We start from the raw sequence: 14694 nt of genomic DNA, 5'->3' as shown, positions 1-14694 counted from the left end.
AAAGGAAGAAGTGAAGGCTATACAAAGTGAAATAAAGAAAAACATGCAGGGAACCAACAGTGAAGGGAAGGAAACCAGCACTCAAATCAACAATTTGGAACAGAAAAAATAAATAAAGTTTCAAACAGAACAGAATGAAGAAACAAGAATTCAAAAAAATGAGGAGAGGCTTAGAAACCTTCAGGACAACTTTAAATGCTCCAACATTCAAATCAAAGGGATGCCAGAAGAAGGTGAGAAAGACCAAGAAATTGAAAACTTATTTGAAAAAATAATGAAGGAGAACTTCCCCAATCTGGAAAAAAAAGTAGACATGCAAGTCCAGGAAGTTCAGAGAGTTCCAAAGAAGTTGGGCCCAAGAAGGAACACACCAAGGCACATCATAATTACATTACCCAAGATTAAAATGAAGGAGAGAATCTTAAAAGCAGCAAGAGAAAAGGAGAGAGTTACCTACAAAGGAGTTCCCATATGACTATCATCAGCTGGTTCCTCAAAAGAAACCTTGCAGTCAGGAAGGGGCTGGAAAGAAGTATTCCAAGTCATGAAAGGCAAGGACCTATACCCAAGATTACTCTACCCTTTTCATTCACTTCATTTAGAATGAAAAGGCAGATAAAGTGCTTCCCAGACAAGGTCAAGTTAAAGGAGTTCATCGTTACCAAGCCCTTATTATATGAAATGCTAAAGGGACTTATCTAAGAAAAAGAAGATAAAAAATATGACCAGTAAAATAACAACAAACACAACTATCAACAACTAAACCTAAAAAACAAAAACAACTAAGAACAGGAACAGGTTCATAGACATAGAGATCACATGGAGGGTTATCAGTGGGATGAGGGAGGGGGAGAATGGGGGTAAAGGGCCAGGCAATAAAAAGCATAATTCCAAGGTACAAAATAGACAGGGGAGGTTAAGAATAGTATAGGAGATGGAGAAGCCAAAGAACTTATATGCAATACCCATGGACATGAATTAAAGGGGGCGGAGGTAATACTGGAGGAAGGGGGTGCAGGAAAAAGAGAGATAAAAGATAAAAAAAATAACAGGATAAACCCTGGCTGGTGTAGCTCAGTGGATTGAGTGCAGGCTGTGAACCAAAGAGTCGCCAGTTCAATTTCCAGTCAGGGCACATGCCTGGGTTGCAGGCCAAGTCCCCCAGTGGGGAGCCACGTGAGAAGCAACCACACACTGATGTTTCTCTCCCTTTCTCCCTCCCTTCCTCTCTCTTTCTAAAAATAAATAAATAAAATTTTTAAAATATTTTTAAAAGAAAGGTAAAAAGGAAGAAAGAAAAAGAAAACAAATCACCTCATTAAAAATGGGCAAAAGGTACGAACACTTCACCAAAGAAGGTATACAGAAAGCACGTAAAAAGATGCTCAGTACCATTAAACATTAGGAAAATGCAAATGAAAACCACAATGAGACACCACTACATGCCTATTAGGATGGCTTAAACTAACAAACAAACAAAATCCTGACAAATAATAAGAATGTGAAGCCAATGCAACTCTCATACATTGCTCATGGAAATTTAAAACGGTACAGCCACTCTGAAAAACAATCTGGCAGTTTATTATAAAATTAAACATATAATTACTATATGAACCACAAATTCCACTCCTATGTAATGACTACATAAGAAAAAGGAAGACTTATGTTCACACAAAAACCTGCACACAAATGTTCAAAGCAGCTTCATGCGTAATCACAAAAAAACTGTGAACAATACAAGTACCTTTAGCTGGTGAATGGATAAACTGTGGTATATCCATATAATGAAATACTAGTCAGCAATAACAAGGAATGGATTGCTGAGACACTCAACAACATGAATGAATCCCAAATGCATTATGCTAAGTGAAAGAAGCAAATTTAAAAGACTACATTCTGTATAATTCCATTTATGTTATTCTAGAAAAGATAAAATTATAGAAACACAAAATAGTGACTGCCAGAGAATGGGATGAAGGAAGATGTTGACTATGAAGGGGTAATATGAAGGACTGTTTTTGGAATAATAGATCTGTTCTGTATCTTGATTGTGGTGACTGTATGTGATCGTCTAAATCAGTGATTCTCAACTGGGGAGGGGGGGGGGTGATTCTACTCCCTAGGGAACATTTAGTAATGTCTAGAGATATTTTTACTTGTCACAGCTCAAAAGGAGAGGTGATGCTATTTGCAGCTGTTGGATAGAGGCCAGGGATGTGACTAAATATTCTGCAATGCACCAGGAGAGCCCCACAGCAAAGAATTATCCGGCTCCAAATGCCAACAGTGCCAAGGTTGAGAATCCCTGGTCTGAACCAGAGGTCAGAAAACTACAGCTCAGGGTCAAATTCGGCCTACCACCTGTGTTTCTATAGCCCACAAGTTAAGAAGGCTTTATACATTTTTAAATGATTGGAGACGCCCTGGCCGGGTAACTAAGTTAGTTGGTTGGAGCCTTGTCCTGGTGCACCGAAGTTGTGGGTTTGATTTCCTGTCAGGGCACTTAAAACAAGCAACCAATGAATACATAAATAAGCGAAACAAATCAATGTTTCTTTCTCTCTCTCTCTCTCTCTAAAATCAATCATAAAAAAAGTAAATGATTGAGGGAAAAATATCAAAAGACTATTTTGTGAAAATTATATAAATATGAATTGCAATGTCCACAAGTCGTGCTTATTCATGTGTTTATTATCCGTGGATGTACTGGTAATGCAAAGGCAAAGTTAAGCGCATATGGCAGGTTGTATATCCACAAAGCCTAAGCTAGTTACTATCATCTAGCTCATTACAGTTTAGTCTGCTAACCCTTGGTCTAAACCCATAGAAATATACACACAAAATAATAAATTTACTTATGTAAAAATTTTGAGTGAATTTTTAAAAAATATTTTATTTATTTATCTTTAGAGGGGAAGGGAAGGAGAGAGGAAGAGAAACATCAATGTATGGTTGCTTCTTGTGCATCCCCTGCTGGGAACTGGCCCCTGGCAGGAACTGGCCTGCAACCCAGGCATGTGCCCTGACTGGGAATCGAACCTTGATCCTTTGGTTCCCAGGCCCGCGCTCCATCCACTGAGCTACACCAGCCAGGGCTCTTGAGTGAATTTTTTTTTTTTATAAATTATTTTTTTAAAGATTTTATTTATTTATTTATAGAAGGGAAGGAGAGAGGGAGAGAAACATCAATGCATGGTTGCCTTTTGTGCATCCCCTGCTGGTAGTTACCCTGCAAGGAACCGGCCTGCAACCCAGGCATGTGCCCTGACTGGGAATCGAACTGCGATCGTCTGGTTCGCAGGCCCGCGCTCAATCCACAGAGCTACGCCAGCCAGGGCTTGAGTGAATTTTTAAAGGTGAACTTTTAGATGTCTACACTAAGTTCTTATGAACTGTGCTAACACACCTTCTGAAAATGTGCATATTTTGTTTTTTATTTTAAAACAACAATTAACAAGTAGTTATTTTAATTTTTTAATTTTTATTTATTGATTTTAGAGAGAGGGGGGAGAGAGGAAAAGAGAGAGAGAACATCAATATGGTGTTCTACTTATTTATGCATTCAGTGGTTGATTCTTGTATGTGCCCTGAGTGCCTTGAACGACCAGGGATTGATTCCAGAACCTGGGCAAATTGGGAGGATACTCTAACCAGCTGAGCTATCCTGTGAGGGCTCTGTTTTTTCTTATAGAAGATAAACGCACAGTAAGTAATAGGAATTCATCACTGTCTGGGTCCTCATTTAAGTTTTTTCCTGTTTAAAAAAAAATTATATGTGACATCTCTGACCATGAAGAGTCTCATTCAGTCTCCTGGACACAGAAACAGTCCTCCAGAGAAGACATCTGTGGTAAAGCAGCTAATACCCTGTGCATCTGTCATCAGATCAGTAACCAGGCCTGACTGGGTCTCTCTGACTGGGACTGCCCCTGGACTGAATGAGGCATTTATCACATTGTCTCGGACAAACCAGCTGACCATCACACACAGGGGCACGAGAGCCTGTCGATTAGCTCCTGTCTATTAGCCCCTATCCAAACACTCAAACACTCTGGCCCTCAGACTGCAATTATGTCCCCTCCAGACCCTGGACACGTGGTCTGGCATGAGCTCCCTGCCTCTTACCATCCCTCAGCTCCACTCGGACAAACTGTCAGTTAATTAGCTAATGTGAGCAAAAATGCGTAAAGTTGAAAAAATGCTCAGCTGGGCTATTATGATAACTGTCTGCTGAGCTCCCTCCTTCCAAGTCACTCTACCCTAAAGTCAGTCTACCTCCTCGCTGTCTGTCGATAGGAAAGTTCCACAGGAGGTGACTGAGTGGTCACCCTTGTTTAAGACCAGATGCATCCCCCACTCCCAGCCTCCTGTTATTGATATCATGGATTTAGTCGACTAGTATTGTAAACCAAGATGGCCAGGATCTGGATTGACTTTCCTTTTTTAAAAGAATTGGCAGCACGGCAGACCTAGGGTTCCCCCAAATTATCAAATTTTAGATGATCTTTGATTTCTTTCTTCAGCTAAATAGGCCATTTAGAAAGTAAAAAAGGCCTTTTGAAAAGATGATGTAAAAATCCCAGCATTATTTGCTCCAAGTTTACAGAGCTTTAAACCTGACATTCCTAGGGCCAAAACTCAATTCTCCATCTTTCAATTCAAGCTGCTTTGGGAGCCACAAGAAATCCCTGTTCGGAAAGCTGATCCCTGAAAGACAGTGATGGTTAGAGTGCCCCACGACGCTAAAGTTCCCCGCAGTTATCAAATGCCAAAAGAGGAAAGTGCCCAGGGCAGACACGTTCCTCCTGCCCCTCTCCCCTTTCTGAAAGGTATTTCTGTGGAGTGGAACTGAAAATAGCTGACCTCAATAGCCCAGTTTCAGAAGAGTTAACAGTGCAATTCATTGTAACCATATTTGGGCAACTCCTATATGTTCTCTGATGATTCTTAGAGAATAGTTAGAGCATCCTGGTTCTTCCTGCATCTCTATCACCTTTTCTATCCATCTGCATTGCTAAGACTTCATCAGTGCTCACCAGGACAGCTGTTGGAGCCTCCTTGCTGGGTCCTCGCCAACCCTCATGTTCCTGCTGACTCTAAGCCCTCCTCCTCTGCAGCCAGCCAGCCAGATCATTTAAAAACACCATTGTGACCATATCACTCCCTGCCTAAAAATGTTTGATGGCTATTATTTACAGCATATGCCCACACTCCATAACTTAACAATCTTGTCCTTCAAAATCTTGTCCCCACTTCTCACCTTCTAACACACTATACTTGTACCACACCAGGCAGTTTCCCCCTCCTCACCTGGGCCTTGGGCATACCAGCCTCTGTGCCTCTGCTCACACCTTTTCCTTGCTCCTGGAATGCCCTCTCCATCTCATCTCCAAACATGAAAAGCCTTTCCTCAAAGGTCAGTCCAAATGTCACCTTCTCCAGAAAGCCTTCCATGACTCACCTCTGAATTCCCAAACACTTTGCTAGTTATTCTCTTGATGGTGTTTTGCTTTATATGGTGGTTATTTGTTCTCTCCCCTGTGGGACAGGCATCTTAAGATAGAGCTGTACCTAGTGTGTAGCATACAGTAGGGGCCAGTAACCATTAATGACTGGTGAACAAACTGCAGATTATAGGCTAACACGAGCAAACATCAGAGGAAGAGCACTGGGACGGAGGGAGAACCACAAATCATTATCCAAAAAGACTTGCCAACAAGGCTGAAGTTGTAGCTGTCGTCCTAACAATAGACCGCAAGGCCTGCACTAAGCATTATCACATTCACTCATCACACCCACTCTGTAATGCAGGCACTGTCATGAGCATTTTTTAGATGACAAACCGAGGCTTGGAGAGAGCAAATGCATCATTACAGCCACTGTCCTCCTTGTCGGTCTTCGAATACCTTCCCACACACTCCCACCTCAGAGCCTTTACAGTTGCTCTATGCTCTGCTTGAAACATTCTTTCCCTTTGTATAAGCAGGACTTGCTTCTTCCCATCTTATGGGTCTCAGTTCAAACATCACCTTACCAATGAGGTCTCCTTTATCCACCTTATATAAAGTGGCAAATAGCACCTGTGGTTCTCCAGCTCCCTCTTACCTGCTTTGTCTCCATAGCACTTACCTGTCATACTATATACGTTCTTTGTATATTTTCAATCTCCTCCCACTAGGTTGATCATGAGTCCCATGGTCATACATGGTCAGGGGCAAATCCCAGGCTCAAACCCAGAGTCTGACTCCAAAGCCAGATGACAACGTTATTGCCACCTGAGACAAACTGAATGGGCTTGGCCCACATGGCCCCCACAGGTAGATCCCTTTGATAATGTGAAAGCTTAAGGGAGGCTGACTTCACCTGAATATAAGTACCATCCAATTATTAGCTAGTGTTCTCACTGCCTCTTAAGAACCAGATAAGCCTTGTCAAATCCATGTTTCAAATTCTTCCACAAAATTCCCAAAGATTATGAAAAATGCTCAGGACAATAACACAGTCCTAGTCCCCTCTGTCTCTGAATCCATGATTCCACTATCTGAATTTAGCTTACAGATTACCTCCCTGCTCACGTGTTGTCCCTGTCCTGCACCCAGTCCTCAGCCTTTTCTGTAACTACCATACACATGACAAAAATAATCACTTACCAGAAGGCTTTGTCATCAAACTTGACTGAAGATTCACGGGACAGAGGGGACTTAGCATAACCACAGAACACCCCCCAAATTTAGTATTAGACAGTCTTGTTCTTAAAGCCTTCCTGCTACTATGCCCTATTATTTTACTTTACTTCTTCTGCTGCTTCTTTCTCCACAGCCCTCTCTTCCTGGCTCCCAAATTCTCAAAGGCCAAAACAAACAAACAAAACACCATTATCTTCTCCAAACCATTGAACTCAGTCCTGCCTCTCAAGTTAACTTCTTTAGCCTCTCCCTTTTATACAGCCAAGGATTTAGTCAAAGTAGTTGGGTCACTGGATTAGTGACCATTTTTGGTCACTCATTTTTGAGGAATGCCTATTTTTCAGGAATGGGGGAGTTAGTTTGAATGGGCCAGATTACCTCTAAAGGCAGTGAGTGCCTCATCCTTGGAAATATACAAGCAGAGGCTGGACTGATACCTGACTAAAACACATGGAGATTTGTGTTTAAACATAAATGAAGAAGATGATGAAGATCCTTCAGCCTTCAGAACCTACAATTCTGTAACAATTCGGGTACATCTGCATTTTCTGAGCACCATGCAAAACCATGGGGCTTTTCCAACTGCATATAACAGGAACATAGTTCAAATTGGCCTTTTTTTTTTAAGAGGAGAATTTGTTGCCTTATGTAAATGATAAGCCAGGCAGCTGAACCCAGGAGCTCAAACAAAGTCTCCAGGTATATATCTTCTCCATTTCTTGGTACTACTGAACCAGTGTTGACTTCTGTCTCAGGTGAGCTTTTCTCAAGTTATAAAAACAGCCACCAAACATCTCCAAGTCCACATTCTTCAGCTTTATTCTCCCTGCTCCCAACTCCCGCACAGAAGGGAGGCCCTCTGTCCCAATTATTCCAGACGAAGGCTTTCATTGCCCTTCTTGGGTTTGTCACTAAACCACTGTGAGAACTGGCCAGGCCAGTGTCTCAATGTCCATCTCTGGAATTTGAGGATAGGACAGGTCCACTTGTACCACATGGACCAAAATGGAGGAGGGATATTCCCCAAAGAAAAATCGGGAGACTGTAACTGAAAAAGAATTCCAGGCAGGTAAAAACAATAGATCCACAACAACGGCCAAGCCCCATCAACTTAGTGAAGGAGACGGTATGATCAGTAGAGGAACTTGGTCAGATTGGACCAAATCATTGACCTAGTAGACCCCTGCCGCTCTGGCCTCCAAGAAAGTACTCAGCATGGAAAAAGAGAGAGAGAGAGAGAGAGATTCTACCAAATTAGCAAGAACTTATTTCAGTGTTAACACAGTGCCATGCCATAGCCCTGGTACTTCACTATCAGGGTGATGGAGTAAAATTAGCACAAGCTTTCTGGAAAGCATTTTGGCAGTACATATCAAGATTCTTAAAAATACTTTGATCCTCGCCCTGACCAGCTAGTCAGTTGGTTGGAGCACTGTCCTACACACCAAAAAAAGGTGGTAGGTTTGATTCCCCAGTCAGGGCACATACCTAGGTTGTGGGTTCGCTTCCCATTCGAGGCACATATGGAGGCAACCAACCAGTGTTTCTCTCAATGTTTCACATCAATGTTTCTTTCTCTTTCTCCCCTCCTCTCTCTCTAAAATCAATAAATATGTCCTCAGGTGAGGATTAATATATATATAATCCTCAGAAGATATATATATATATTCTCTGACTCAGTAATTCCACTTCCAGAAAAACTTGTAAAAGAATAATGCAAAATATATAAATATATATGTACAAAGATTTTCATCACAACATCTTTATAATAGCAAAACAAAGATAAATGAATGAACGAATTTATATGTCCAAGGGTAAATGCTTAGTAAAATATGGTAACTCAATGTAGTAGAAAAGTATGCAGCCATTAAAATTTTTAATGTTTTAAATGATATGGATAGTTCTTTTTTTAAAATATATTTTATTGATTATACCATTACAGTTGTTCTATTCCCCCTTCATTCCCCTCCACCCGCACCCTCCCTCCCCCACTATTCTCCCCCCCCCTTAGTTTATAACCACGTGTCTCAATTTCTTTTTTTTTTAAGATTTTATTTATTTATTTATTTTTAGAGGGGAAGGAGAGAGGGAGAGAAACATCAATGTATGGTTGCCTTTTGTGCATCCCCTGCTGGTAGTTAGCCTGCAGGGAACCGGTTTGCAACCCAGGCATGTGCCCTGACTGGGAATAGAACCACGATCGTCTGGTTTGCAGGCCCAAGCTCAATCCACTGAGCTACCCCAGCCAGGGCCCTCAATTTCTTTAGATTCTATATTTCCACCACTATTCTCGCCCTCCCCCCTATCTATTTTCTACCTACTGTCTATGCTATTTTCTGTACCTTCTCCCCCCTTCTCCTCCTCCCACTCCCCTGTTGCTAACCCTCCATGTGTTCTTCATTTCTATGGTTCCACTCCTGATCTAGCTGTCCTCTTGGTTTGCTTTTGTTTTAGGTGTGGTTGTTAATAACTGTGTGTTTGCTGTCCTTTCACTGTTCATATTTTTCATCTTCTTTTTCTTATATAAGTCCCTTTAGCATTTCATATAATAAGGGCTTGGTGATGATGAACTCCTTGAACTTGACCTTATCTGAGAAGCACTTTATCTGTCCTTCCATTCTAAATGAAAGTTTTGCTGGATAAAGCAATCTTGGCTGTAGGTCTTTGGATTTCATGACTTGGAATACTTCTTTCCAGCCCCTTCTTGCCTGTAAGGTCTCTTTTGAGAAATCCGCTGACAGTCTGATGGGTACTCCTTTGTAGGTGACTGTCCCCTTATCCCTTGCTGCTTCTAGGATTCTCTCCTTCATTTTGGTCTTGGCTAATGTAATTATGATGTGCCTTGGTGTGTTCCTTCTTGGGTCCAACTTCTTTGGCACTCTCTGAGCTTCCTGGATTTCCTGGAAGTCTATTTCCTTTGCCAGACTGGGGAAGTTCTCCTTTATTATTTGTTCAAATACGTTTTCCACTCGTGGCTGTTTCTTTCCCCCTTCTGGTACCCCTATAATCCGGATGTTGGAACGTTTAAAGATGTCCTGGAGGTTCCTAAGCCTCTCCTCATTTTGTTGAATTCTCATTTCTTCATTCCTTTCTGGTGGGATGTTTTGTTCTTCCTTCTGGTCCATTCCATTGATTTGAGTCCCAGTTTCCTTTCCATTGATATTGGTTTCCTGGACATCTCCCTTCATTTCAATTAGTTTAGCCTTCATATGTTCCTCTAATTTGTGACTGTACTCTACCAATTCTGTGAGCATCCTGATAAATAGTGTCTTAAATTGGGCTTCTGAGAGGTTGGCAATTTCTTGGTCGCTTAGAGTTATTGGCTCTGGGACTTTGAGTTCTTCTTGCACCATCTTTTGGGCTGTTTGTGCCTGTTAAGTAGCAGGATCGGAGCCCTAAAGTGTTCACTAGAAGAAGGCAACTAAGTCGCTGGGTTGTGACGTTGTATGTGGGGGTGGGGTCAAAGAGGGACAATGGCTTCCCTCTGCCGCCTGCTGCAGCGACTCCCACCGGCACCGCAGCCACCACTGTCACCAGGCCCACGCGCCTCGCTCCACGGCTCGCGAGTGTGCCACTGCTATCAGCCCTCCACCACTGGGTTCGCCTCCTGAGGCCTGCAGGGTCCGTCTCGCTGCGCGCGAATGTGCGACCTTGGTCAGTCTGCCCCGCACCCTGACTACATCCAGGCTGCCAAGGCTCCTAGGTCTGTCCTGCCTGACCCAGCTCCACTGCTGGCTCCACCTCTCTTACCATCCTGGTAGAACGGTTCGTAGCTGTCGGACTTACATATAATTCCGTTTTCTGGTCTCTGGGTGTGTCTAGTTCTCCAAAACTTTTGTTGTATTCAAACTTGGTTGTGGGAGAAAGCACAGTGTTTCCACCTATGCCTCCATCTTGGCGGAAGTCGGATAGTTCTTATAGTTTTGTAGAATTAGAAAGCAAGGTACAAAATTGTCTATGCAGTACATTAACCATGTAAAAGAAAACCACGTATGTCCAGAAATTAAAAAAAGAACTTATATAAAATTAAGTGTTTATCTCTAAATAGATGCTATATATATAAAATACACATTTTATATATTTTTTACTTGCTTGTATTTTTTACAATGCATGAATATTAAACATTTTTTGGGAAAGTTACAACTTCTGAGTTCCCAAAAATTTGACCACTGCCTTACCATGTCAGTCTGTCTCACCATGTCAGTCTGTCTCACCATGTCAGTCTGCCTCAGCCATTTGAATATCTGGGGAAAAACACTTGGTGGGCAACAGATAAAGGTTAGCAACATTTTTTTCTGACTTACAAGTTTTCCCCAATCATCCATAGAAAGAGTTTTTCTTGTAATTGCCAGTTCTCCCTTAGAAATAATCCATCACTTTATCACATGACGCCTCTTTTTTTTCCTAAGTAAAACAAAACCTGGAAACACAGCATAAACTTGTGCTGAACCCTGATATGAAAATGAATAGGCACTGGGCTTCCAGCTGCCAGTGAAGAAGAGCCAGTGCCAAAGGGATGCTCAAGCTGACAGATGCCAGAGATTGAAGTAGAAGTAGCCTCGGTTCAGGCCTAAAATGCCTGCAAGAATTCCAGCCTGCCACCTCTGGGTTCTGTGGACACATTCTGCCTAGAGCCCCCTCAGATGACAAGGTCACCCTCACTGCAGGCAATGGCTGATCGCCAATGATTGCTGGCTAGCGAGACAGAAAACAAGATTATGCTTCTATGACAACACAAATGGCACCACCTCCAGGAAGCTTTCCCTGCCTCCTTCCCTGAGTCCACCTCCAGGTTGCATTTCTCCCCCAAGGAGCCATGGCCCTGGTGCTTTCTCTGTCCCTCTTAGAGCAAAAGTTACACTTGATGATGTGGCAGCTGGTACTGTGAGAAGTCACCACATAGACTTTTGTTCATGTCCTGGTTCTGCCTCTCAATTCCTGAGCCTCAGTTTCCTCAGCTGTAAAATGGAGACAGTAACCTCAGCAGCACAAAGCACTGCCCCAGTCCTGGGACTTTCTTTGGAAAAAATCTGACATCCCAATCCTCAAGCTCTTATGACATGATTGTGCCCAAAGAAACCATCTGGCAGCCCAGAGCCACAAAAGAATAGTTACTAGGCCCAGCCCAGGGGTGGCAGCCTCCACCTCCACCTCCCCAACCAGACCTCCAGCCAACCGCAGCCAGGGAACAGACAGCCAGCAGTGCCTAATGATACCCCTCCCATCTTCTGGACAAAGTAATTGCCAGGTGGGACAACAAGACCCCAATTATTGAGGGTCTGTCCAGAAGTGTGGTCACAGGCATGTCCAAAACTGAACTCAGCTTCCCCTCAGATGTGTTATTCTTCCCACTCCCTGTCTCATCCAGAGGGTAGCACCACCCAGGGACCCAAGCTGAAAATCAGGATACAGTCCTCACACCTCCTTCTCACTTATGTGTCCCATTCAATCCATCACCAAGTCCTATCACTTCTACCTGTGAAATCCATCCAATTCTTTCCATCCCAAGGCTGCTCCTGCAGTTCACGCCACTTATCCTCCCCTTTGCAGGTCTCCTTGCCTCCACACTGCCCCACAGGGAGCCTATCTCCGGCTGCAGCTGCTGAAAACCCCTCAACAGTTCTCAGTAGGAAAACCAGCCCGTCGCTTAAGCACCCTCACCTTGCCCCAGTCTGGCCCCAGCTTCCCTTTCTAACCTGGTCTCTCTCTGCTCTCTGCCTCACACCTTGTAGTTTCCCCCAAATTCACTGTCCTGTTTCTCACCTGTTTTTTTTTTCATGTTGTTCCCTGCCAGTAACAACCTTCTCTTCCTCTTTCCCATTGACTAGCTCCTACCCCTATTTTAAGACGTAGCTCAGATTTCCACTCTTCCAGAGACTTTTTGTTCCCCATTTCTGACCCTCACCAAACTAGTCTAAGTGCTCTTCTCATTGCTGCCACTTACTGAGCACTGTTCCAAGTACGTTTGATGTCTCAATCCATTTAATCCTCACAACCCTGTGCCCAGGTTCTCTCATTCTTGTCGTGAGGATAAGAGCCTTGTAGCCATTAAAACCCAAATTTAGCAGCACTGAAACTCAGGTCTATGTATTTTTCTTAAAAGATTTTATTTATTTCTAGATAGAGGGGGAGGGAGAGAGGGAGAGAAGCATCCACTGGCTGCCTCTCACAGGCCTCCAACTGGGGACCTGACCCATAACCCAGACACGTGCCCTGATGGGGAGTCAGACCGGTGACCTCTCAGTTCACAGGCCAGTGCTCAGTCCACTGAGCCACACCAGCCAGGGCTTGGTTGGTTTTTTTGTTGTGTTTTGTTTTGTTTTTTGACAAAAAGAGTTGTGCCCTGGCCAGCTAGCTCAGTTGGTTGGAGCATTGTCTCAATATACCAAGGTTGTGGTTCAATCTCCTGTCAGGACACAGACAGGAATCAACTAATGAATGCGTAAGTAAGTGGAACAACAAATAGATACTTGTCTCTCTGTTCACCACCTGCCAATATCTAAAAATCAAGAAAAAATATGTATGGGTTGTATTGTCCTTTTCTGACTATAAAATACCAAGGAAAAAAGCAAACATCTCTCATTATTGTCAATTTGGTGGTGACTATCCTTAGTCTGGCATGCAGTAAGCACTCAATAAATACCATCTTTCCATGCTTATACATACGTGCTGATTTAATCAGCGTTTATCGATAAACTATCACACCATTCCTGCAGTTGTTTCCTGAAGCTGGAGCCCTTGGAAGTTCATGGAGCAGCCCCATCCTCCGTCTCCCACACTCCTCCAGGCTCTCAGCCTCTGGGATGGGACTCTACTTTAGAATCCCTGTGATAGGAGGGCAGGGATCAGTCAAATTCCTCCAAGTGCCCAAACAAGATCTGCACAGAAAGACCAAGCAAGGCACCCAACCCAGCTGGGCCTTGAGGAGGCCCCTCCTGGGCCTTGGGATTCCCCTTGTCCTCCACCTCACTGCTCTCCAGCCACAAACCTTAGGATCTCTACCAAAACCTTAGGCCTGGTCCTCGTGACCAGGGTCCTGCTCCCCCAAGGTGCCCCACACTCCCCACACTCCTAGCCTGACTCTCGGTGGCTCCCACTCTTCCACTTGGGAGGGTTGACTTCCAGCTTGCCACCTGGGTTGGCGGTTAATTACAGCCCAGACCCTGCCCAGTCCCCGGACTCCCAGGGTCTGAGCCACAGGATCTGCCAGCAGGGAAAGCATTACCCCCACTCCCCGTTCCAGATCCTGGCGCCCTTGGGTCAGGCCCGGAAAAGGGACTTCCAGCCAAGCGCTGGCGCCGGGGGCGTCGCGCTTTACGGAAAGAACTCCCGAGAATAAATCCGGAGCTGATTTGCATCCAAAACTCAGGATGAATTCATCCTGTCCCCGCCCAGTGGCGAGTTTAGGAGCAATGAGAGAGTGAGAAGGAAGCTGCAGAAGGGAGTAATCTCCTCCCCTTGGCTGGCCCCACCTTGGGCTGGGCCTGGGCCCTGTGGAGGGAGGTGGGGCAGCGGCTTTGTGTGCTTTCGTATGTAGTGGATTAAGTGAAACAGCCCGGACCAGGTGCTAAGAGTCATGCAGCTCCACCTCTACTGCTAGGAATCTCCCAACCACAGACTCCTCAGATCCCCCTACCAACTGTGGCCTGCACCTCTGTGACTATTCTGTGCTTACAGAGCACAGACAGTCCTGACCTTGGTTTACGCTATTACCCATCAGACTTCCACTCCAGCCACATGGGCCAGCCTGGCTGGGCAATTCATTGATTCCACATAGCAAGTCAGCGCCCCCTCTTGCTCATGCTGTTTGTCAGCCAGCAGTCTTTTACTCCTTTGCATCAGCTAAAGTGTTGACCCTTGTTTAAGCACAGCTAAAAAAAACCACCTGATTATCTTTCGTGAAGCCTGTGGAGGTCTGTGTGCTGGCCTCTTGGAGCTCCCAATGTACAAAGTCTGAACTTGTCTTTTAGCCTTAAGACTCTCTTGGTGTACCTACCAAGCCAGTTTC

General features: G+C 44.1%; 1 protein-coding gene across 1 annotated transcript in view; it reads right to left on the bottom strand.

Moving 5' to 3' along the window:
* PIK3R3 (phosphoinositide-3-kinase regulatory subunit 3) overlaps positions 1-14694 on the bottom strand; it is a 124748-nt gene that overhangs the window by 105277 nt on the left and 4777 nt on the right. The gene's annotated exons all lie outside the window — the stretch shown is intronic.

This window comes from Sturnira hondurensis, unplaced genomic scaffold (genome assembly GCF_014824575.4).
Source record: "Sturnira hondurensis isolate 20B ecotype Veracruz unplaced genomic scaffold, ASM1482457v3 Scaffold0025376, whole genome shotgun sequence".
NCBI classification, from domain to species: domain Eukaryota; kingdom Metazoa; phylum Chordata; class Mammalia; order Chiroptera; family Phyllostomidae; genus Sturnira; species Sturnira hondurensis.
This window is presented reverse-complemented; position numbering and strand designations above follow the sequence as displayed.